Source organism: Pseudorasbora parva, chromosome 3 (genome assembly GCF_024679245.1).
Source record: "Pseudorasbora parva isolate DD20220531a chromosome 3, ASM2467924v1, whole genome shotgun sequence".
Classification (NCBI taxonomy): Eukaryota; Metazoa; Chordata; class Actinopteri; order Cypriniformes; family Gobionidae; genus Pseudorasbora; species Pseudorasbora parva.
The window spans coordinates 10,700,136-10,726,999 of NC_090174.1; positions in this window are offsets into that span (position 1 = coordinate 10,700,136).

Here is a 26,864-nt window from a genome sequence, read left to right on the forward strand (position 1 = left end):
CATGCCCGTTGTACGTGGCCCCCCCAGCCCGTGACAGAGGCATCCGTGAACAGCACAGCATGCCTGGACACTTGTTCTAAGGGCACCCCGGCCCGGAGAAAGGTAGTGTCCGTCCACGGGCTGAAAGTTTGGCGGCAGTTCGGAGTCACTAGGACCCAGTACTGACCGATCTGCCACGCCCACCTCGGGACTCGGCCAAGGAGCCAGTGTTGAAGCGGTCTCATATGAAGCAATCTGAGCGGTGTTACCCCGGCTGCAGATGCCATACGCCCCAGGAGCCTCTGAAAGGGTTTCAGTGGGACCGCTGTCCTGCCTTTGATTGAATTCAAGCAGTTCAACACCGACTGGACTCGCTCCTCTGTGAGGCGTGCAGTCCCGCTGACAGAATCCAGCTCTATACAAAGGTAAGAGATTATCTGCGTGGGACAGAGCTTGCTCTTCTCTTGGTTGACCCGAAGGCCCAACAGGCTGAGGTGACTGAGCACCATGTCCCTTTGTTCGCACTGCTCCTGAGAATGAGCCAGTCGTCGAGATAGTTGAGGATACGAACGCCGTGTTCTCTGAGCGGAGCAATGGCTGCCTCTGCTCGATTGCGTCCTTCACCAGTAGGATCTCTGACCGCAAGACTTGAGCATCGCTGCCTCGCACGGAGGTGAAGAGGATGCCCTTGTACTTGGGCGGCCGGCGGGCGAACTGAATCGCATAGCCAAGACTGATGGTACGGATGTGCCAACAAGACGGTCTGGGAAGCCGTAACCAGGCTCCCAGGGACCGAACATGCGGGACCAACGGCACCACAGACATAACTGGGGTGGGGCAGCGAGACAAGAGTGGGGCAAGAGTGTTCTGGCTCGACTCGGGAGGCAGCCTGGTGTGACGCGCGAGTACTTCTGGTCTGGGCAGAGTATGGGTGAGAAGGCCCGGAGGCATCCTAGAAGCCCACTCTGCTGCCCACTGCCTGGAGGCCTGGGAAGCCGGCAGAGTTGTAAAAGCACCAGTCGAGCCCCCAGGTCCTCCTCCGGGGAGTGAGGGAGGGATGCGGACATCATCTCCCTCAGAGCAGCTCCTGTTCTCCCTGAGCTACCCGTCTCAGGGTCGCCTCCCCCTTGCGCTTGCCGACTGGTTTAGCGCCCTGAGCGGGTTGCGTATGACCCTTGCGTTCGGCAACCTGCTTCTCTGGTGGAGGCTGCTGCTTGGGCTTGGCAGGGGCGGAGGCAGAGGCGGATGTGGATGCGGACGCCGGGGGATGCCCTCAGTGCCGAGCAGACAAGGGTGCTGCAGCCGGCGACGAGGTGGAGGCAGCAGCGGGTTGCTGGGGCAGGATATTCTTGATGGCCTCCGTCTGCTTCTGAGCCACGAGAACTGCTGGGCAAAGTCCTCAATTGCGTCGCCAAAGAGGCCGGCCTGACAGATCGGGGCATTAAGGAATCGCACCATGTCCGCTTCATGCATATCTGTCAGATTCAGCCACAGGTGGCGTTCCTGGACCAAAAGCATGGCCATCGCCCGACCCAGGGAGCATGCAGTGACTTTCGTCACTCAAAGGGCGAGGTCCGTCGCCGCACACAGTTCCTGCATAACGCCCTGGTCAGAACTACCCTCGTGCAATTCCATGAGTGCTTTGGCCTGGTAGACCTGCAGGAGCGCCATGGCATGCAATGCTGATGCGGCTTCTCTGTAGGCTGTGTAAGCCTTGCCCGTTATACCGGACGAGATACAATGGACTGACTCCCTAATCAGTGCCCTCACTACTGAATTAGGGAGCTGACTGAGGCACATCTTAAGAAACATGATAGTGAACATGACAAAACCAACGTGACTGTGGAATAAACTTGAAAGTAAAAGACATGAAGCATGCCAGAATAAAGACATGAAACATGAACAAACCCCGAATACACCACGATATCATCGAGCCTGCATTCATTTGATCCAACATACAGCAAAAACAGTATTATGGTGAAATTTTTGAAAACATTACTCCAGTTTGTAGAGCCACATGATCCTTCAGAAATCAATCTGATATTGATACTCTAATTTGCTACTCAAGAAACATTTATTATTATTATAAATGTTGAAAATAGTTCAAACTAACATGTCAGTGAAATTTTGACCTTTTTTTTTTTTTTTTTTTTTTTTGAAGGTTGGACCCATGATAGCATATGTAGACTAGGCTTGCTACGATTTAAAACCGAATTAAGGCGCTTGCTGTTGGAACCCTTGATTATTTGGAAACCTCTAGGGATCCATCTCAGCCTGATTCAGAACCCACCACACTCAGACCCAGCCCATGAGTGGAGCCAAACTACCCCCTCTAGTGATCCTGCACAAACAACATCAGGATATAACGCTCTCTCTGACAGCTCCAACGTGACGCATGCATGATAGATGCTTCATTAAAGCATTAATTATGATTTCAACCATTAAACAAACACACACAGCACATTCTGTAATAACCTACTGCTATTTCTCCTCGTTTGCTGCCCGACATTAAATGCACAAATTTGAGCTGGTGTCAAACAGCAGGGTCTGCGCCTGCTTGATAAGACTCCCTGCAGATTCAGTGTGGGAGACTGATTGACTCTTTATCATTCATATGTCATAGTGACAGGCTGATTGATAACCAAAATTAAATGGTTACATGCTTAGTTTGTCTGTTCCATGTGTGCTGGTTGCCTTTTGATCCTAGGTTGCTAATAGAGAAAAAGGTTCAGTCCCAAGTAGGGTTTTTCCTGGAAACTGGAGCGATACCGAGATCATGGTCACGCTCTCCGCAGGGCCCTTGAGCTGGCAGGTAACCGGGGCTTGAAATGTGCTGGCTTTGATTGTAAAGTGTCTGCTAAATGGAAGCTGAATATGTGAGGTAGATTTTCTGTCAAGTAACTATTAAAAAAAAAACTCTCCCACAGGCCTTGACAAGAACTTTGATTAATAAATTTGATTAACATTTCTCCCAGAAGAAAGTCTTATTGCTTGGAGGTTGCTCTTTCATAGCTTAGGAGACTTAATGAAGGTCTCGCTTAGTTTTATTTAAGGGTGATGTGTGTAATTTTTGTAAAGTTACTCTAAGGTTTGAAAAGGATACATTTCCATTTCAATATATCTAAAGTCACATTTAGGTGAGTTTTATGTCATTTGCAGGTTGCTTCCCCTGAAAAAGTGTAACAGTTTATGTCAATCTCATGTCATTCTTGAGTACCTATAGCATAGTATTGCATCCTTCACATCTCTACAAAGTCTTTAGTTTTAATATATTTATAAAAGTAAAATATACAGAATAAAACCGAGCGGCTGGAGGCGTACCATGTGGGCGGAGTAAAAAAATCTGGTTGCGTGCGCAGCTATTTCATTGAGAGCGTCTGAAAGCTATCACATACTTAGAAAACTTGGCTGAAAAGTTGTCCTAAATAAACGATGGCTATCAATCAGATTAGGCCATACGATCCAGAATCAGATCCAAAGGCTGAAGTTGAAGAGGAGCAGCAACAACGATGACTACAGCAGGATGTCTCTATGTGGTAACGTTATGCACTGTAAATGTATATGTTTGCTAGCAACTTGTTTAAATTACTAATTTCCACTTTCATTATGTCGTCATAATTTGTTTTATTTGCCCATTTTAAAAGGTGTACATGTTGGAAGTGCACATTGCATGCTTTATTTAAAAATATTCTACAATACATGATCATGTTGTTTACTTGATGTGCACTTACCACATAGCCAACAACATACAGACATTTCAAGCTGTTTTACTCACCGCCTACGGGTACAACGCATGACGTGAACCTTTATTGTTAGGACCGCTCCATCTTTCAGCGGTAGACGATCTGTGAATTGGATCCATGTTGAACTGGGCCTTGTTTGTAAAACAATCATCGAAGAAATGCAGGGAACAAACTGAGGGTTGTCTAAACACACTTCTTTGGTGACATTGTTGATTTCGTGAAGTCCTGTGACCTGTGCAGCGCAGACAAAGACTTCAAAAGCAGAGCAAAGTGCGTTGTTGAAAGCGTTGCTTTCGCTCTCTCGCATGTGGACGCGGGCGCCAATCTGGGAGAAGAGCCTCTACGGCTCGTACAAGGAAATTCCGCCCTTGTTGATGTCATGCAGACCCTTACTCGAAAAAACTTGTGAGAAACTGGAAATAGTATTTTTGCCACAGAAATACTCCATCAAATGCCCAACTTATTTCTTTTTTTTTTGGTCCATATTTAGCATGGGAATCCAAGTTTTTAACAGTGTGAAAAGCTCACGTTCTTTTGGAGTTTGTTTTAGGGGTTTGAAACAGCTTGCCAAAGCAAACTTTGTGAAAACAATTGCTCCGGCTGATAAATATCTTTGTATTACCATTGGTCTGTGGTGATTACATAATGGGTAGATGTGCTCTGAGGCCGGCCTTCTTTGAAGAGGAAATCTTCTCCGGTTAAAGGGTTAGTTCACCCAAAAATTTAAGTTATGTAATTAATTACTTACCCTAATATTGTTCGACACCCGTAAGCAGTGGCGATTTCTTTAAGACTGCAAGGGAAGCTCGGCTTCCCTTATAATGTCACAAAATTAATGGTCAAATATGTACTATTATATTAACATTGTATTGACTAAAAATGCGTTAGAAAACGTTCATCTCAAAGACGAGTTCGTTCAGAATCAGTTACATATAGCAGGTCGGCTGACTCGATTTCCTTCTCATACATTCCCGCAGCGCCAGTGCATTTCCCTATTGAAGCCCAGCGTCCATTGACTTCAATGGGGCTGCTTTGAACGGTTTTTTTCAGCGCTTCGAAACTAGACGGTCATTGGATAAACGCTGCGATTATGTCCCGCCCACGGACGCTCAGCGTCTCTGGGAGTGAATGGGGAGTGGGCTGGCCCGGACGCTGAGCTTCTGCGTGATGATCGGAGGGTCTGCATCTCCTTTTGACTGACAGCGATTCTGTACTATAAGGAATCACTGAAGCTATTCGCGCTCAGTCCCATCGCGACTTTCTCAAGTTCAGTCGAAATAAAAACTGCTGCAACCTATTTCTTTGATATTTGCTTGGCGAAATTGCTTCATTTTTATCATACATTTCACACAATTATACACCACATTCCTTGTTTCAGTTTTAGATCGTTCATTCATTCACAGGGTAAAAGACCATTTTCTTGAAAAGGAACGTATAGGGCAGAATTTACTTTTAAATAAATAAGACAATTGGCCGAAAATGAGCTTCCCCTCTCTGACAGACCAGTAGCCGCCACTGCCCGTAAGACCTATATAAGTTGGCCCGTATAAGACCCCGCTCATCTTCGAAACACAAATGAAGATATTTTGGTAACACTTTCCAATACGGGTACACTAATATGCATTAATTCATGCATAATTAATGCACAGATAATCATGAGTTAATGTATTACTAATGGTGAACTACTTATTAATGATTACTGCATCAGCAACTAATGAAGATTATACATGATTAATAGATTTAGTAATCATTAAATTGTTATTAGTAAAATATGTCATAATGTATTAATTCCTTAATAATATATTATATTAAGTAATAATTTAAATTAACATGTTAATTACCACAAGGAGTCAAAGCCATGGGTTCAACTTCCAGTTGTCTGCTTTTATTAATCATTAGCTAATTATTTATAAAGGTGTCATTATGTTATGACTTTACTTGTTGGGGCACATGACCATTAACTAATTGATTAAGTAATATGTAATTGTTTTTTAATTAATTTTGAATTACATTAGTGTCAATGAAGGCCTTTTTGAGCAAACAAATTTTAACAAAAATATGTTCATTTGTGTTCCGAAGATGAACTGAGGTCTTACGGGTGTCGAACTACATTAGGGTGAGTAATTATTGACAGAATTTTCATTTTTGTGTGAACTAACCCTTTAAATTCTTCTGTTCCGTCTGTCAGGGTCAGACATGAATAAAACATGAACATACTGAAGAGCTGCTTTATAGTAGACTGTTGTAATTCTTATTGAAATACACTGAAACATTTTATATATATATATATATTTAATGCTAAAATGCTGCTTGCTTTAAGATATATATTGTAGTAGCATTATTAAATAAACATGACATGACTTAATTTGAGTCTTTGTTGATTTTTGTTGTATGCTTATTTATTGAGAGGAAAGTGCACAGCAGTGAATTTACATATTCACCTAATCATTGCTCCCAGCAGCGTGGACTGTGTCATGATGTTTGCTAACAGGTCGTCCAGAGGTCGCATTTGTCGGTCGCATACATCATTGGAGCTATCATTTCATAAAATCAACCATTACATTCTCAACTAGGAAAGAAATTACCGTAATTACACCTCATGAGGAATAACACTTTTAATGGTTACTTTTCGTAAATGAGACAGCCTCAACAAAGGTGGCCGACAAATGTAACCTGCAGAGGGAGCATCCTTCAAATATGAGGGACATGCATTTTAGCTCTTTAACACAGCAGACTCTACCAACATCAAGAGTTTGGGGGCAGAGATATCTGTTTCCCCGTTGCAGCCAGGGGGAGTGTTCTGGAGATGTGTTTGCTTTCTGGTGCTAGGGGCACAGAAATAGGCCTCTCTCTCTCGCACGCTCTCTCTCTCTTAATGTATATTTACTACTTTCAAGTAATAAAGTATTCTCGTAAGTTTATAATATGCCATTGAAAATACATAAGGTTGAGGGGTTTGAATGCTGGTCACCATGTTGCCCCTTCATCTTGAAAGTACATTAGCCAAAGAGGGACATATCCGTAAATTCAAGCTTCGCTTTTCGCGTTTTAACACTCGATGGCAGTCATGAACGAGGTCGAACTGGAAGCCATGTTAATCTTGGACTAAATCGGCCACCGTAGGAGTAAAAAAGAAATTGGAATTGAGAGGAACAGAAACTAATATTCACTGGATTGTCATATACCTTTACACCGCTAGATGGGGGGAAATATCACACAGTGTAAGAAAATATAGTTCCTGTTATAGATAACAAGTTTGGGGAAAGGAAAAAGGAAATAAAAGTGATACATCTCTTGATATTGTGGCTGTCGTGTGTCATGTGACAAGCATGACACATTGCCATGGAGAACCCCCCACCATGACCCCCTCAAGAATTATAAATTATAAGTACAACTACAGTTTGTTTGCTTTAGATAAAAATGGACTTACTCAGCAAAATCCCTTAAATTTCCCTACACATTTAAAGTTTGGTGACAAATCTGCAGTGCCATCAAATATCAAGATTCTTGGTTCGGCCGTGAACTCTGTGGGGGCAGAGATTCATAACTTAAAAACAAAGTAAAAAATTAAGTTCCTTTTGTATAACTCTGCACTTATTATAAATTTGGCTTACTATAAATATTATTTCACAATATTATAAAATGGTCCTAAAAGTTGTCTATTTGCAAAGTTTTTATTTAGGCTTAGTTTGTTTGCTAGCTGGTGTAATATATTTTGATGTTTATTTTGTTGTCATTAATCTGGTATTCTATTCATAGCATTTTTTTCGAAAATCCCAGCTTTCTTTCTGCTGCGAACAACAGTAACTGTGTCTGCATTTCTTTCAAAATGTTCCTTCTACTATTGCATAAAAATGGGACATTTTTGACACTGTAGGGGCATTCAACTGAGCCAATATTTGTATCTGTATCTGTAAAAATCTAAACATTATTCATATCTGTATTCGTATAAAACAATATGTTTTCTAAAAGAAGCTAAATTGCCGAGCATGTTTGACATCCTCCAAATGAATAGAATCTATGCAATTTCCTGTGAAAGCTGTTCTGTAAAATCCATTCCCTAAAATCTTCAATTTGGCTCTGACTTTCAGCAACTAGAGTTGACCATTCCAGACTACAAGTCAATTTTGTGTAGTATATTGCGATCTTAACTGACTTAAAATCCACTCATCTCCAACTACTATTGCAATGTGTACAGGCAATGTGTACTGACAATGTCAACCCACCCAAGACCGCCGGTGGCTCGATTTTTTTCATGACTTTTCGTTAACACAGAGTCTCTACATCAACGACTACAGTCATCTCCTTTACGTCTTTTTCTTTTCATTTGTCAAGCATCTCCTAGTAATGAGGTACAAGTTTCTGCATGAGTTTGTTGTGTTCTTTAGTTGTTTAGTGTATGTTTTTGCTTCTGTATCCAATTATAAAGTCAGCAAGTGTATGATGCCTAGTGTTTTTTTTTTGTTTTTTCAAATTTGTTCAGTTTTTAAAAGTTGTGCAGTGTACCAGCCTGGTATCCTTTAATCAGTTTATACATTTCCAGTGAATATATGGTGCTGGCACCATGCTCTTGTTCAGTCTCTGTGTATCTTTCAAAACTCAAACCAGCTCTTTGTCAAGAGTAGCCAAATAATCAACTAAGCATTTTCTAACACTTGAAACCAAAGACATAATGGTCATAAATGTATGAACTTCTGAGTAAAGCGCTGCCCAGTTCTGGTTTTCATTCATTATCCTTTTCCTAGCAACAAGACACATTTCTGTTTTACATGTTTGTGAGTTTGTTGTGTTCGAAGAGACCCGAAAGTCTAAAAGTTTGCAATCCATCATTTAGTGTATGATCTCTGTTATATCTTCAGTGAGTGCTACTTCCCAAAATCTTCAAACTGGATCTTACTTGGCAACAAGCGTTGATTTGTCCTGATAGTTGGAGCAAAAATCTGGGCTTAAGCCATGTAGTGTATTCCAGCCTTAAGTCGCCTTGGATAAAATGTGAAAAAATATTATGTAATATCAGACACAATTGTGCAAAAACCTAATCTTGGTATTTTGGCAAATCTGTGCTTTGTATGTGACACTGTTGAGATCTCTTCTGCAATTCTAAAAGAAGAAACACAAGGGTCACAGGGGTAAGAACACTAGGTCTTTTTCTCAGAAGAATCTGTTTGTTCCATTTATTCTCCTCACCATCTAGTGAATTGAATTAAAGAGATGTTGTTGACATCTTCCTTTCCAATGGTCTGCTACTAATGAGTGAACTGACTAAAACAACTTTCAAGACCAAAACCGCAGACTAAAAAATACATTTATTGAACAAAAACAGTGAAGTCTGCAGTGACTTTTCTGCAATCATTTTGTAATTTGAAAAGCAAATATGTTCTGGGGTAATGTTCTAAGCCAACCAGGGCCGGTCCATGGCATAGGCGGAACAGGCAGGTTTTTGAGCCCGTAAGTTACGACTTTAAACCACAACTCACGACTTTGTAGCATTCCAGGCAAAGTCACACCAAACTGCCTGAGTGCAAGGAATTGCGGTAGTGATATGTAAACAAAGCATTACAGATCTTTAGGGGCATCCGTAGGGGCTGTCATTTGATGTTTTGCAGGCTATGTGACATCTGAACTCATAACTGGGAGTACATCTAGAACAAGTTGATGGGTGGGAAGTCACAAGTTTAACAGCCATTCCAGTTCATGGGTAGAAGGTTGGGAAAAATACAGGTTGCGGGTTACCTGGAACGCGGCATAAGTCTCCCGACTCTTCCTGGCCCGGCGCATCAATCTCCTCCCACCCAGCGAGTGCTTTAGTGTGTCAGATGCAGAACGTGTGTTTAATGTTGTGTTTAACGTTGTGCTGTGTCGTGTCGTGTCCTGTCAGTGACAGGGCTAAATCCGAGGGGCGGGATAAACGGTTTTCTTTCAAACTCCCTCTGCACTCAACTGGATAGCGCTATAACCAACCAGAGCAACATGAAGCAAAGCTAGTTGATATATTAAACTTTCGCCATATCCGGTCGGCAAAACTCTTCCCTTCCTAAGAATGACTTCAATGCCGTCCTTTGTTCTTTTCTCCATTCCAAGTCTTCCAGAGTCACGGTCAAAGCTGATTCGAAAGACCGTTGTTCGCCAGCTTCTGTGTTTACTAGTAGCACGCAAGCGCAACTCTGCCGGCATTATGGTAAGCCCCGCCCACCAACTCTACACATGATGTGATTGGCATGACCAGGTTTTTACAGCTCAGAAGGGTATTGAGAGTTGCTAGATGACACTCGCGGCAGATTAGATTTGCTGCCGCTAGGGTTCGTCTAGATTTCTAGGCTAAGAATGATAAGAATAGTCATTCTTAATGACTATGCCCTTCCTAGATTTTAAATGACATCTAAAATGACAAAATTATGGAGCTGGGACTGTTTGTTATCGAGCCAAACTAATGAATCATGTAGGGAATTTCTCAAGACATTGAGCTTATTTTTATATAACACATTTTTTCCAATAAAAAGCCCCAGCCTCCATTCACGGTGTAGATTAGTGGGCCTCGTCACAAGGTCCAAGACAGTCATCCAGCCTGACAGCATTCCGGATGGTGTATACATGAAGAATAAAAATTATATAATTCATTTTAAATGCCTCTAGCATGTGTCAGCACTCCAGTAATTGCCTCAATTTCAGTGTAAGAATAGCTAAAGAAATGCAATAACTTGTCTAACTAACCGTAATCAGTGGGGAATGTCATAAAGGGAGAGCTGAACAGGAAAGATCAGGTGCTGTGCTTTGATGGAAGCTCCCAGAACCATGTCATCTAATTTCAAAGTGATGTACATTTAGTCTACGCACTACGGAATATTAAACAGACTAATCCAGTGAAGTCTATTTATAAGTTTCACAGTTTCAACCATGTGTCACATTTCATGAGAGTACATGGATCCACATTTCTGTCAGTAAACTCCCACAGCCCTATATTTGGAAAACAAATGAAGGACAATAGAGAAATCTAAGTGATCAGATTTGAAGGGCAGTCCTATACATGCTCATGAATTCAGCCTACAGGATTCTGTCAAATCATATTACAGTATGTCACAATCGCAAACATGTCTAGTTATATCATCTTGACAGCTCTGGGAGCGGAACACAAGAGCAGCAATGGAATGATGCTTGTGTTATTCCTGGGTTATGTGGTAGTGTACCTATAACTTTTAAAAAATATATATATATACTTGTGTATTAATCTTAAAGTAGTTATTCAAATATTATTTTTTAAGTCTTTGGTTTTATTATATTTATAAAAGAAATATAGGCTGTACCGAGTCTTTCCGGGAAAAAAAAATGAGCGCCTGGAGGCGTATCGTGTGGGCGGAGCTAAAGAATGACGATTGCGAATAAAGCGGTGACGTCCTCAAGCGTGGAGAAACCCATGGCTATCTCAGCTAATACAGATAATGATCCAGAATCAAATCTGAGGCAGAAATAAATTGAACAGGAGAAACAGCAACATCAGGACGTCCGTCTCTGTCGTATGTACTGTATTTAGTGACCTGTCAACATTTGTGTGTCTTTACTCGCAGTTTATGAGGACATGATTCGGTTTATGGACTATTGTATGCGACTAAAGTTAGACCTTAGCAGTAGCAAGCAAAACGATTTTGCATGTCAGACTAGTGTAACGTTATACAGAGAACAGCAATGGAGTAACCGTTAGCGCATTTGAATGACGAAGCACGCGATCGTGTCGTTTACTGATGTTTACTTATGCGACGGTAGCCAATAGCAGAGACATTTGAAGCAGTTTAACTCACCAGCTGCTTCCAAAGCAGGACCGAACCTTTATCGCTGGGACCGCTCCGTCAAAAACACACTTCTTTGGTATGATTTGGTTAAGTCCTGTGACAGCAGTGGCGTGGAAATCCACTTTGAGATGCGACTGAAGCGATGTTGTGAAGCTTCTCGTCATTTCTGCGTTCAAATCGGTTCAAATGCAGAGCTGCCTTCCCGGAATGCTGTGCTGAAGCGTTGAGGTCGCTCGACGTCACCCATGGGAATAAAATGGAGCGCGGCGCGGACTATAACCGACATAAGTGTTCACGGACGACTGGATCTGCACCCAGAGTGTTTACGGGCGTGCATTTCCTCTCTCGCTCTAGTCATGCGCGCGCGCACCCTACCGGGAGAAGAGTCCGTACGGCCCATACAAGGACCTGCCGCTCTATCGACGTCAAGTAGACCCATACTTGAAAAAAAACTCTCCGAAACTTGTGAGAAAGCGGAAGGAGTATTTTTGACACATAAATCCAGCATTAGTTTTTGAAACTTTGTCTATGTTTAGGATGGGAATCCAAGTCTTAAAAGTGTAAAAAGCTCAGTATGCATGAAACAGCATTCCCCCCCCCCCCCCTTCAGAATTGTACATTTTATTTTTTTATTTATTTGTTTGTTTGTTGTTGATGTTTATCACCTGGGGACCAGACAAAATTTGTGACAGGTGTAATTGTTTAAAATTCACCTATTTTTTTTTTTTTTTTTTACCTAACTGTGAGCTTGTGATCTCACAAAAAATATTTTTACAAATATTTATAAAATATAAAATCAAGCAACCAGACATACAGACATCTTCTACAAACATTTGTGAAAGAATGGGTTGCTCCCAGGAGCTCCGTGAATTCAAGCGTGGTACCGTGATAGGTTGCCACCTCTGTAATAAGTCCATTCATGAAATTTACTCACTACTAAATATTCTATGGTCAGCTGTTAGTAGTATTTTAACTGGTGGATGCCATAGGAAACAACAGCAACTGAGCCATGAAGTGGTAGGCCATTCAAAAACCAGGGGTCACCGGATACTGAGGGACACGGTGTGGAGTAGTAGTGGGAAGTTCGGATCATTTTACAGACTCGGATCTTTGAGTCTCGTTCAGCAAAATGAACGAATCTTTTTTCGAGTCATTTCGAGTCATTTCGTTCATTTCACCAAAATGACATGTTAAATAGCCCAACACAATGTTGATTACATTTTAAAACTACATACAAATAAACTATAGGGTACAGCAACCAAAGCCAAATTATAAGAAACTGAAATGTTTAATTTATTGATTAGTTGTTGGGTCAGGCTATTGCAGTTTCTCTGTTAGTTCACCTCACCTCCTGATCCAAAACATTCTTTCTCTTGCAACTTCATATTTATCATGTTTGTTCTCCGCCTCTCGTGTCTTCGAGCTCCTCGAGACGACTCGTCTGTGTCTGACTCTGATCAGATCTGGGGGCTGGGCCGCCCGGACCGTGCGTGACACAGGTCCGGAAACAAAAATGATTAGTTCTTACGAGTCTTTCGGGTTTGAGTCTTTCGTTCTTCCTGTTAGTCCCATATAGTCTATGCTTTCAATAACGGAAACAGAAAAGATTAGTTCTTTTGATCGAGTCTCGGGTTTGAGTCGTTCGTTCTTTTGTCACGTGACTTGTCACCGTGTATAGAACACAAGTTCACAACCTTTTTAGTAAAAAGCACGTAGTTATTTATTTTATTTTTTATATTATTCTCAGTTAATATCAGACATATACAAATATGGGAAATATATTGACTATTCAAGTCTTCAATTAGACTAATTTTGAATCAACTGTGTGTGTGTGTGTGTGTGTGTGTATATATATATATATATACATATATATATATATATATACATATATATATACATATATATATATATATATATATATATATATATATATATACACACACACACACACACACACACACACACACACACACACACACATACACACACAGCATGTGACTGACAGCAAGAACGAAAGACTCAAACTCGAGACTCAAAAGAACTAATCTTTTCTGTTTCCGTTACTGACAGCATAGACTCTATGGGACTAACAGGAAGAACGAAAGACTCAAACCCGAGACTCGATCAAAAGAACTAATCTTTTCTGTTTCCGTTACTGACAGCATAGACTCTATGGGACTAACAGGAAGAACGAAAGACTCAAACCCGAGACTCAAAAGAACTAATCATTCGGAGATTCAGAGCTGATTCAGAGTCCATATGTTGCGTAATGCGCATGCGCGGTCAACACAAAATGAACGAATCACTATCTGAGACAACTCGGTAGTCCCGAGTCATAATAAAGATTCGTTCAAAATGAACGAAACGTTCATGAACGACACATCACTAGTGTGGAGAAGTTTCTAGCTACAGACCTCCAAACTTCATGTGGCCTTTAGATTAGCTCAAGAACAGTGTGTAAAGATCTTCTTGGAAAGGGTTTCCATGGCTGAGCAGCTGCATCAAAGTCTTACATCACCAAGTGCAATAAAAGTGTAGGATGCAGTGGTGTAAAGCACGCTGCTCTGGAGTGACGAATCATGCTTCTCTGTCTAGCAATCTGATGGACGAGTCTAGGTTAACTGCATTGTGCCAAGTGTAAAGTTTGGTGGAGGGGGGTTATTGTGTGGGGTTGTTTTCAGGGGTCAAGAATGCACTTCTTGAAGAATGGTATAAAAAAAAATCCCATAAACACACTCCAAAACCTAAACCTGGAAAGCCTTCCCAGAAGAGTTGAAGCTGTCATACCTGTATATATATATGTCACAGACACGCCAGGCTCCCACGTCACAGTCATACAGCATTCACAATCACCCGAGTTCTAATCATGCACACCTGCAACCCATCATCACCCCCGATCACCCACAGTATAAGAATTATGCACATACACGCACTAGTGGTCTGGTCTCGTTTGCAATAAGGTACTAACCTCTTATGCTTACCTTAAGGACTCCCTCGAAGATACTTACCCTTCTCCAATGTCATCTCCCAAGTCTCCAGCGATCTCCTGTGTTCAGCGTGTGTGTTCCGTGTTCTCCATCGTTCCTCTCCTGAGCCTCTCCTACAATCCCCGAAGTGCACCCTGTATATATATACGTATATATATATATATATATATATATATATATATATACGTATGTATGTATATATGTATGTATATATATATATATATATATATATATATATATATATATATATATATATATATATATATATATATATATATATACGTATGTATGTATATATGTATGTATATATATATATATATATATATATATATATATATATATATATATATACTGTAAAAAAAATTCAGGTCTGATCGCATCAAAAAATTTCAGTTGGCCGAATTGCATTTTTGTGAATTAAATTGCATCAATTTACAGAATTTCAATTCGGCCAACTATAAAATGGATCAATTCACAGAAATTCAATTCGGCAAACTGAAAAATGTAGAATCAATCACTAGAAAATTTTCAATTGGAGCCATTTTTTTTTTTTTTTACAGTGTAAATCAGGGCTCGACATTAATGCTTGTCCGGGACAAGTGGATTTTTTGAAGGGGCAAGTGAATGAGATTTTTACTTGCCCGACCGGACAATTAGCCGGATTAAAACGTCAAAACTTAAAAACAAAAAATATCACCAAAATGCTAGAATGGTTCATCATTCATTGTGTAATTGGCGATTGATAGTGAATAATAATATATAATGTAGTATAATGTACTGGCAGTACAAGGTTGGGCTGTTGACGGCCTCGAGGAGAAATCAAAACAAATGAGTGACTCTCACACAAAGAAACTCAGAAACTATCCACACCGGCACGGTGACTGACAGCCCTTCTCCTGACAGCTGCACATTCTCCTCTAAACATTGGATTCCTCCACGCTGTGCCGACCGGGGCACTACTCACGTAAAGTTGATAATTCCGCGCAGTTTTCATATATATATATATATATATATATATATATATATATATATATATATATATACATATATATATACAGAGGTGTAGTGGTAACAAAAGAGGTGGGTAAACTATAAATTCTGGGTGACCAGGGTCACGGTAAGGTGGGCCACTGCCTACCGGTGTATGCAGCCCGATCTCCCGGCAATTTGTACTAATTTTACGAGGTGGCTAATTCGTAAGAAATGATACGACCTCACTCGTACGAATTCATACGATTTTTGCTAATTCGTACATATTTTACGAGTTACCAAATTAATTTTGAGAAAACGGGTCACAGAAAATTGCATCAGCCAATGAGTTTGCACATTTAGAGTTAAATCACCCATTTTACTTTCACGATTGGTTGCTGATAAAAAGGAGATGACCATATTTGGATCCGACAGCATTGTACAGAAGAGCGAGAGCTTTGTGTTGATGATGTTGATGATGACAGGGAGTAGACAGCCATCGCTTGCGATTGCATTTAGAATGTAAACTTTTGATGAATTTATGAGAAATCTACAGACGCAAACAGGAAGTAAAACTCCCATTGATTTTTCTCCATAAGGATTTAGATTATCAGCCATAATGTCTAAAACATCTGAGATAGACTGACCACGAGTTGTGAAATGAAAGTTTCTGCTTCTGTAGCTAGAGGTCTGTAAGAAAAACTACACCACCCACAGTCCTAAGCTTAACAGCGACGCCTATGATTGGTCCAACTCGCTGTTACCTTAGAAACGTTTACCGTACCCGCGAACGGCTGTAGCGATGACAATTACTAGCTAGCTGACTAGCAAAGGGAGCTTGTTGTCACAAACTTTCAGTGGTTTAAATACCAGAGAATCCATATAATTACATCCAGTTATTTATCTGATAAAAATGTATCCTGAATTTTACTTGTATGCCTACATTGGCTAATGGGAAAAGGAAGAGATGACTTTTTGAGTCAGTGGCATGAATCTAACCGTGAACTTAATTAACCCCAAAAACATAAAGTTTAGTACTGTTTTCCGAGCTCACTCACTTTGGGCTTGTAGCCGAGCCCGTTTGCTGGCATTAGGAGGTGGGCTGCTGTCTTGACGGCGCTTAAAAAATTGCCGGATATCCATTTTTGAATCTTTGCGTGTCGTTCATGAATGATTCGTTCATTTTGAACGAATCTTTAATATGACTCGGGACTACCGAGATGTCCCAGTGATTCGTTCATTTTGTGTTGACCGTGCATGCGCATTACGCAACATATGGGTTCTGATTATGAATCGACAGGTGAGATCCGAGTCTTTTGTTCTTCCTGTCAGTCCCATAGAGACAGAAAGAGAAAAGATTAGTTAATTTTGCTGAACGAGACTCCAACAAACAACCAATGAAAATGAACAATATGAAACTAAAATGACATAAGCTTAATTTAAAATGGCTTAGGAGCTGTAGGCTATTTAGAGGTGGGTAAACTCAATTTAGAGGTGGATAAACGCACTTTGGAGGTGGGTAAACGCTATTTTCGAATTTTGGGAGGTGCGTATATATATATTAGGGCTGGGCAAGTTAACGAGTTATTATCGCGTTAACGCATTAATTAATTAATGCCGACAATTATTTTATCGTGCACTAACGTAGTTATTTATTATTAAATTCAAAGCCCGTTGCTCACTGCCTCTGAATACACATAAGTTACAGACAAACCATTGGTCACAGGAGAATACAGGGCTGTCTGTAAGCCAAGGGAATGATTCTATTTTTTTAATTTTTTTATTATTATTATACTCGAGGTAAACAGCGATTGATAGTGGAGTGTATCTCTGCCTCTGTCGCGTTGAAGCTCGCGCTGCCTGTCTCTTTGTGAGAGACATTTGTGGAGAAATCAAAACAAATGAGCAACAATATAAACTCACAAAAGAAAAAAAAAGATTTTTTTTTTGTGAAGAATTTATTTCACACACTTCATCATTTTAAAGACAAAATTAACAATAGTTACAGAAAGGTTATTGTGTGTAAAAAGGGGAAACCCGAAGCTACTAAAAGCTTTTAGGAGGGGGCCCAATAACACTATACAACATATAACATGCAAGAACAGAAGCTCAAGATTTTAGACACAAACAACTTTTTTGTTCTATTTCACCCATGATTTCACAGAAGAAAATAGTTTAAAAGGAAAGCAACACTCAGCGCAGTGTTTTGTTACTCAATGATTCAGTGTTTTGAATGAATCATTTGAATAAACGACTCAATGACTCACTCATTAAGACGATCACTTGCTGCCCCCTATTGGCGGTTTAGTTTCATGTTTAAAAGTATGATTGCATTTTTTTAAAATTTAGAATTTAATTTAGAAACCATGTTATTGCACTTTTGTTCATATAGCGGCACTTTAAAAAAATATGCAATACATTACTTTTGTATTTATTATTGAATTTTGCGCATACTGCGATTAATCGTGATTAATCACAGAAACTCATGGGATTAATCGCGATTCAAAAATAGTTGTTGCCAGGCACTAATATATATGTGTGTGTGTGTGTGTGTGTGTGTGTGTGTGTGTGTGTGTGTGTGTGTGTGTGTGTGTGTGTGTGTGTGTGTGTGTGTGTGTGTGTGTGTGTGTGTGTGTGTGTGTGAGTATAAACAGGATGAGTTTCTAATAAGCACATTCGACACAGTTCTCAGTTGCTTACGTTTCATGACATATGGCCATACAGCTAAAAGTTTCCTAATATATTTGACCATTTATTAGTCTACATTTACCTGTTGATGCTTTCACAAACATCTGTAAGTAGTTATTAAAGGAGTACTTCAACTCTGGGAAGATGAATCTGTATTTAAACTGTATCAATAATGTAGTAGAAATGTGAAATATTGTTTTTATTTAGTGCTTTCTAGACTGAGAAAAGACATAAAACATATTTTTGTCTTATGGGGATGAAAGACAACAATTCCAAGAATGCTTTGCTGCCCTGTGAGGCCATTCCCAAAGCCACCACTACTAGATTACAGAATCACTGATCACTTTCCCACCGTGACCACGTTCATTTTCATAAAATCAGTTCAGTTAGAGAACAGACACTAAAATTAAAAACTGAACGTGTTTGTTCAATATGGGATTTAGCTGCTGAGGGAGTCTCACAGCCCAAAACGCTGCAGGAGTCAGATATATTGACAGTCATGGATGAGCTCGTGATGAGAGCTGAGGTAAACGCGTCCGCGGCATAGATTCACAGCGCATGCTTAGTCTAGCGCGTTTTCAGTTCATGCCTTTGAAAGCTTAACTTTTATAGGAATTCGTTTGAGAAGTTGACAGACTTACTTTGCTCTGCTGGCCGCACCATTTTCATGAATGCCTGAGGCTGCAGCTGTGAGCTGAGTGCTGTGAGTGTGATCTCCCATCCCCCACGTGCGAGTTGAAAACATGCGGGAATGGCTCCCTCTGCTGGCTGTAGTCTTTAGCCTCTGGCCAAAAATACCTCAGAGGGCACAGATCGACGATATTTGCGTCATGGGAGGAATTTTTCCAGAAATAAATGCATAAATCTCTTGTCTCAGGGTGATATGAGAGGGGGAAGCACAATTATTTGAATATACTCCAGGGTTTCGACTGATGACTAGACAAGACACACCTGTGAATGATTAACCAATAAACCAATGACAACAGGAAATGGAAACACAAGACAAGGGAGCACATGGTAGACAAACCAGGAAGTGCATGACAGAACATGAAAGTGAACATGAAAACCTAAAAACAAGAAACATGAACCCAACACACAAACACCCTGTGACAGTCATGCAGAATAAGGCATTAATATGTGCTTTATAAGTACTAATAAACAGCCTATATCCTAGTAATATGCATGCTAATAAACAACTAGTTAATAGCAAAGAATTGAACCCTAAAAATAAAGTGTTACCTGGTTTTCAAGCTCTGGAAAACTGATCTGGTCACACACATGGAATATGTATGTGAATATGAATGTGAAAAAGATTCAAAGATTCATTGATGTGACACAGATTGAGAATATATAACACTTGTGTAAAGCCCCGGCAAGAAATATGTCTGACACTGCAGTTCTGCAGAGAGGGTGGAATAAGAAGCCCTGCTCTGTTAGGATTTTTACATTACTCACTAAATCAAATGTTAATGTTAAATGCTAGTCATGGGTAAATCTACTATATGAGGCAGGCTCACTTCTTTGAGAGGGGAAAAGGAGGCAGCCACAACAGACCCAATGAAGCTATTGCTCCAGCTTTGTCATAAGAGTCTTAAGATAATCCCGATGAACTTCCCATGAAAATTTGTATTGCATTTTGGATTGTAAAGAATTGTACTGAATTAAACTGCAAAGTATTGTGTTTCTGAACAAGTGACAAGTACACTGCTCACACCCATCAAGGTTTGTGATTCAAACTCAACGTAAATCAAAGATCATTCACTCACTTCCTACACTGAATATAAATCTTGAGTATTTCTTGAGTCCTGGAATTGCATTATGCCCCATGCCAGATAACACTCTCTAGTTTATTATGTTATATCTGAATCCATTGAGTCTCTGGCACAGTCAGCCTGGCTTCAGAACATTAACTGATGTGCTTTAGGCATTGTGAGCTTGTGATGATGTTGCATTGGAGATTGGAGAAACAATCAATTTAGTCTTGACTAATATGCAGCCTTATTCTCTGCACTAATATCTCTTATCTAAAACCAGCGGATTCATTCTTCTTAATAAGGAAAACAAAGGAAACAATGTAATAATGGAAAATCTATCTAGCAATAATGACATTAAAGCTACATCAATTTATTTTCATTGAAGGTAACCTATTATGCTTTTTTACATTTTTAACTTTCTTTAGTGTGTAATGTTGTAATGTTTGAGCATAAAAAAGGTCTGCAAAGTTTCAAAGCACAAAGTCACTCCAAATGAATTTATTATATCAACAAGCACTTTTCTGAACTCCTTGAAACAATAGCTGTGTCTCATTTCCGGAGGACCCGTCCTGTGTTATACAAAGTGTCCTCAATCAGAATTAAACGAGACGTCCTTCGTAGGACACACAGGCAGGAAGTATCACATTTCTATGCCAACACATTCAGCCTCGTTGCGCTCTCACGCCAGTTTATATGAATGAAATTATTTATAACTTGAAAATTACTATGAAATGTTTCTTCTCGACAGCAATGTACGGTTCTAAACGTTTAAAAAGCACTAAAGCATTGTAATCCTGTTAACCACAACTATGTGTGTTAGAGGTAATAGAGCTTAAAAATAAAAACAAGCTTGAATTACATTTTAAACACCACACCTACGCTCGCATGTATATCTGGCAGTGGTGCAGTTTGACGGTTGTTAACGGCGACGCATAGAATTATGGGTTATCTCCAGCCACGAAGGCTACACCTCATGCACACTCCGAAATCCTGTGAAAGAAGGACACATTCGAAGGTCGCATTTGGAGTGTTCTACTCACTTTTATGACGTATGCACCCTTCAAATGCGACCTCCGGAGGACGCAGCCTTCTGAAATGAGACACAGCTAATATTTCCAAAACACACTTACAGTGGTTGACCAATCAAAACACACTGATCCAGCTGACCAATCAGAGCACATTTTGGAAGGAGGGGCTAAATAGAAACAGCAGCTTAAAGGGGGGGTGAAACACTCAGTTTCAGTCAATCTCATGTCAATCTTGAGTACCTATAGAGTAGTATTGCATCCTTCATATCTCCGAAAAGTCTTTAGTTTTATCATATTTATAAAAGAAATATAGGCTGTACCGAGTCTTTCCGGAAAAAACCGAGCGCCTGGAGGCGTATCGTGTGGGCGGAGCTAAAGAATGACAAGCGCGCAAAGCGGTGACGTCCTCAAGCGTGGAGAAACCCATCTATCTCAGCTAATACAGATAATGATCCACAATCAAATCTGAGGGAGAAATAAATTGAACAGGAGAAACGGCAACAGCAGGACGTCCGTCTCTGTGGTATGTAAGTTACTGTATTTAATGGCCTCTCCACATTTCTGTGTGTTTACTCGCAGAGTATGAGGACATGATTCGGTTTATGGACTATTGTATGCGACTAGACCTTAGAAGTAGCAAGCAAAACGGTTTTGCACGTCAGAATACTGTAACGTTATACAGAGAACAGCAATGGAGTAACCGTTAGCGCATTTGAATGACGAAGCACGCGATCGTGTCGTTTACTGATGTTTACTCATGCGACGGTAGCCAATAGCAGAGACATTTGAAGCAGTTTAAGTTAACTCACCGTCGAAGCTTTATCGCTGGGACCGCTCCGTCAGAAACACACTTCTTTGGTATGATTTGGTAAAGTCCTGTGACAGCAGTGGCGTGTAAATCCATTTTGAGACGCAACTGAAACGATGTTGTCAAGCTTCCCGTCATTTCTGCGTTCAAATCGGTTCAAATGCAGCGCTGCCTTCCCGGAATGCTGTGCTGAAGAGTTGAAGTCGCTCGACGTCACCCATAGGAATAAAGTGGAGCGCGGCGCCGTTCACGGACGACTGGATCTGCAGCTGAGAGACTGTTTACAGCGTGCTCTAGTCACGCGCGCGCGCACCCTACTGGGAGAAGAGCCCGTACAGCCCATACAAGGACCTTCCGCTCTTATTAACGTCAAATAGACCCATACTCGAAAAAAACTCGCCGAAACTTGTGAGAAACCGGAAGGAGTATTTTTGACACAGAAATACTCCATCAAACGTCCAACATTAGTTTTTGAAACTTTGTCTATGTTTAGGATGGGAATCCAAGTCTTTAACAGTGTAAAAAGCTCAGTATGCATGAAACAGCATTTCACCCCCCCCCCCCCCCCCCCTTTAAAAGAGCTGGGAAGAAAGGAGCTTCAACAATGTAAAATTTTGGAAAAATATGGTGGTTTTTAAATGTTCAGGCTAGAAATCTTCTTTGAAAAGTCTTTGTAAAATGGCATAATATGGCCACACCATCAAAAAAACAACAACAAAAAAAACAATAAAACATTTTGGTAACACTTTACTTGAAGGGGTGTGCATAAGACTGACATGACACCTTCATAATCATGACATGACACGTGTCATGAATATGAAGGAGTTTTTATGCATGTTTATAACAACTGTCATTAAGTGTCATTCGCTTAATTATGTCATTTTTAATGCAATGATGACATTTCGGAGATGTCTTTGTTATGACAACTTGACATAAACCAATACATCATAACCTGTCAGTGTCTTTGTCATGACAACTTGACATTACCAAGACAACATAACCTGTCATAAACAGACATGAAATGACATAGCAGATTAATTATCAAATTTAAGAAACTACTTAGCTTTTTGGGTTTACATTACATTAGTTGCTAGGCAACGTGGGGGAAAGGACGCTGGTGTTGTCTGTTCGCCGCTTCTCCACCCACAAATCATGTTAACTTTACTATTAAATTTAGATTTTATTTTCTTATTTTTGTGACTAGTCTAACAGAGCTACAATTGGGACTGTTGCTGATTGCTGGCAGCCACTGAGAGGACGTTAATTGCCGTTTTTTCACCGCTTCTCTTCTGTTTTTGTTTGAATTTGTGGTTGGTTTTGGTGTGAAGGACATTTGATGTTGCTCGCTGCGGCTGCTTTCTCTTCTGGGTGTCGGCTGCTCACTGGTGGTCTCCCTCGGGCTTGAACTGCATGGTGGCTGAAGTTTGCACCAGGCTAGCGTCATCAGCGTCCGGCATGATGTTGAGATGTAATTTTTACTTGTTATTCATGTATTGTTATTTTTTCCCTTTGTTGCACTTTGAGATTCTTCGGAATGAAAAGTGCGTTATAAATAAAATCTATTATTATTATTATTATTATTATTATTAAACTGTCATGTGGTTGGTTTTGACGTTGGCTGTCATTACGCTATCATGTCATGATTTTTTTATAAATTTAATTTGTCATTTACATGTCATTAAGTGTCAATACTCTGTCAAATTATTTTATAACATTGTCATGAGTATATTTCTTGACCTAAACTACAGTGGTACAAGTTGAGTTTGTCATTAACATGTCATTAAGTGTCAATACTCTGTCAAATTATTTCATAACATTGTCATGAATATATTTCTTGACCTAAACTACAGTGGTACAAGTTGAATTTGTCATTAACATGTCATTAAGTGTCAATACTGTGTCAAATTATTTCATAACATTGTCATGAATATATTTCCTGACCTAAACTACAGTGGTACAAGTTGAATTTGTCATTAACATGTCATTAAGTGTCAATACCGTGTCAAATTATTTTATAACATTGTCATGAATATATTTCCTGACCTAAACTACAGTGGTACAAGTTGAATTTGTCATTAACATGTCATTAAGTGTCAATACTCTGTCAAAATTATTTTATAACAGTGTCATGAATATTTAGCTTGACCTGAAATAAGGCATCATGGAGGTAATCGTACAGAGTCATTAAAAACTATTAATATAACTCAAAATGATAGAGTGGCATAGCCATATACACCTATATGATGATGTCTATGGTGGCACCACTGGTAATGTGTACGCTGTAACAGTTGTTGGCAGAGCCTCAGTCAGGTTAGTTTGTTTAGGTGTTTAATGTCAATTTAGTTTGCAGTAAGTAAAAACAATTCACAACAACGTTATTTTGGGTTTAATATACTTTATTTAAACTTTCGCTCACTCTTTAACGAATAGTTTGAGTTTATTCTTACCATTTCTTTGTATGTCTGTTTGTTATGTCGGAGTCCCGTGTGCTGGTGCACCGTCAAAAGGGGTTCGGGCGGAAACGTTGGCCCTATATATAATGTTCCGCCTAGGCTGTAGCGGCAACCATTCCTTGTTCAGCCCGGGGTGGGGCTCTAAAGACTATTCCTCTTATTTTTATACATCGGAAGATAATTTATAAAGTGAAGTTATTTGACAAAGTGTTATTTTTCTGTGTTTGTTTATGTGTGCATATGATGTTGATATATATGTTTATTTTGTGTAATGGCCATTATTTGTGTACGTGTTTTCCCCTTTTTGCGTTAATTGGTGCTGGTCACCTGTGTATAAATTCATGCCTTGTGTTTTTAAGAGTCAGTTCTGTTAGAGGGCAGGTCTTAAAAATTAAATGATTGATTTTATTTCTCGAACTCCTTTTCATATTTTTAAGACATTTGAAAGTGTCTATTATCTAACCTTCTGTTGAAGCTGGTGGTTTTATTTTTAAACTTAAAAAATAAAATAAAACATTATGAACTGAAAAATATTAATGATGCTGTTATTAAAAAATTATTTGACAGCGTATTAACACCTAATTACATTTTAATGACAAATTAAACTTGTGCCACTGAAAAAAATGTATGACATTATAATGGCCTCAGTCAACATAAATACCAACCACATGGCAGTTTAAGGTTAACCCTATAAGCTAAGTAGTTTCTTAAATTTGATAATCTGTTATGTCATGTTTATGACAGGTTATGTTGTCTTGGTAATGTCAAGTTGTCATGACAAAGACACTGACAGGTTATGATGTATTGGTTTATGTCAAGTTGTCATAACAAAGACAACTCCGAAATGTCATCATTGCATTAAAAATGACATAATTAAGCGAATGACACTTAATGACAGTTGTCATAAACATGCATAAAAACTCCTTCATATTCATGACACGTGTCATGTCATGATTATGAAGGTGTCATGTCAGTCTTATGCACACCCCTTCAAGTAAAGTGTTACCAACATTTTCCTAAAAATAAACTTGATTATCTTAATTATGATTATATTTTACTCAATTCTATAAAAATAAAGAATAGCCCATCCTTTGAACTTGTGTAAATGTACAAATGTTACACCATGGGCTAAGTTTGGCTGGTTGGCATGGGCAGCTGCTGGTAGTACCTCTAACTTAGCCTAAATGAGTAAAGGTAGGGTAGGCAATTTTCAGAGAGGCTATCATTGTGAGCAAGCTTTGAAATCATGAGATCAAACCCTCCCTTCAGTGTGTCTTTAAAGCCAAGCCTCCTCCAAAACACATGAACGCGTAAAGCAGGGAGTAAACAAAAACATCAGGTCAGACGACATTAAAGGGGGGGTGAAATGCTGTTTCATGCATACTGAGCTTTTTACACTGTTAAAGACTTGGATTCCCATCCTAAACATAGACAAAGTTTCAAAAACCAATGTTGGACGTTTGATGGAGTATTTCTGTGTCAAAAATTCTCCTTCCAGTTTCTCACAAGTTTCTGAGAGTTTTTTTCGAGTATGGCTCGGCTTGACGTTAGTAAGAGCGGAAGGTCCTTGTATGGGCCGTACGGGCTCTTCTCTTGGTAGGGTGCGCACGCACGTGACTAGAGCAAGAGAGGAAATGCACGCCCATAAACACTGCTCTCAAGGTGCAGATCCACTCGTCTGAGCAACACTTCTGTGGCGCCGCGCTCCACTTTATTCCTATGGGTGACGTCAAGCGACTTCAATGCTTCAGCACAGCATTCCGGGAAGGCAGCGCTGCATTTGAACCGATTTAAACGCAGAAATGACGAGAAGCGTCACATCACGCTTCATTCGTGTTGCAAAAGTGGATCTCCACGGTCACTGCTGTCACAGGACTTCACAAAATCAACAGTTACCAAAGAAATGTGTTTTTGACGGAGCGGTCCCAGTGAAAAAGGTTCACGGTCGTGCTTTGGAAACAGGCGGTGAGTAAAACTGCTTCAAATGTCGATGTTGTTGCTATCGTCGCGTGAGTAAACATCAGTAAACAACACGATTGTGTATAACGTTAGTTAATTTATCAATGGAGCATGCAATCTATTGTGTGTGTTTAAATACATTTGTTTAGCTGACCACTATAGGTGTCAGTTTGTTTATTGTAAAACCACCCAAACATAAACCGGGACGTTCTCACAAAGCGTGCTTCTTCATTCAAATGCGCTAACGGTTACTCCATTGTTGTTCTATGTATAACGTTACACTAGTCTGACGTGCAAAACCATTTTGCTTGCTACTGCTAAGGTTTAGTCGCATACAATAGTCCTAATAATCCCCATCCACTGAATTGGATCTATCACCCTCTCTCCTCTCCACCTATCGCTGGTGTGTGGTGAGCGCACTGGCACTGTTGTTCTGTGGCTGCCGTCGCATCATCCAAGTGGATGCTGCACACTGGTGGTGGTTGAGGAGAGACCCCTGACATGATTGTAAAGCGCTTTGAGTGTACAGTAGTACAGTAGTGCCTCATTCATTCATTCATTCATTCATAGTCCATAAACCAAATCATGTCCTCATAAACTGCGAGTTAACACACACAAATGTTGACAGCCCACTAAATACAGTACATACCACAGAGACGGACGTCCTGCTGTTGCTGATTCTGGATCATATCTGTATTAGTTGAATCTGGGT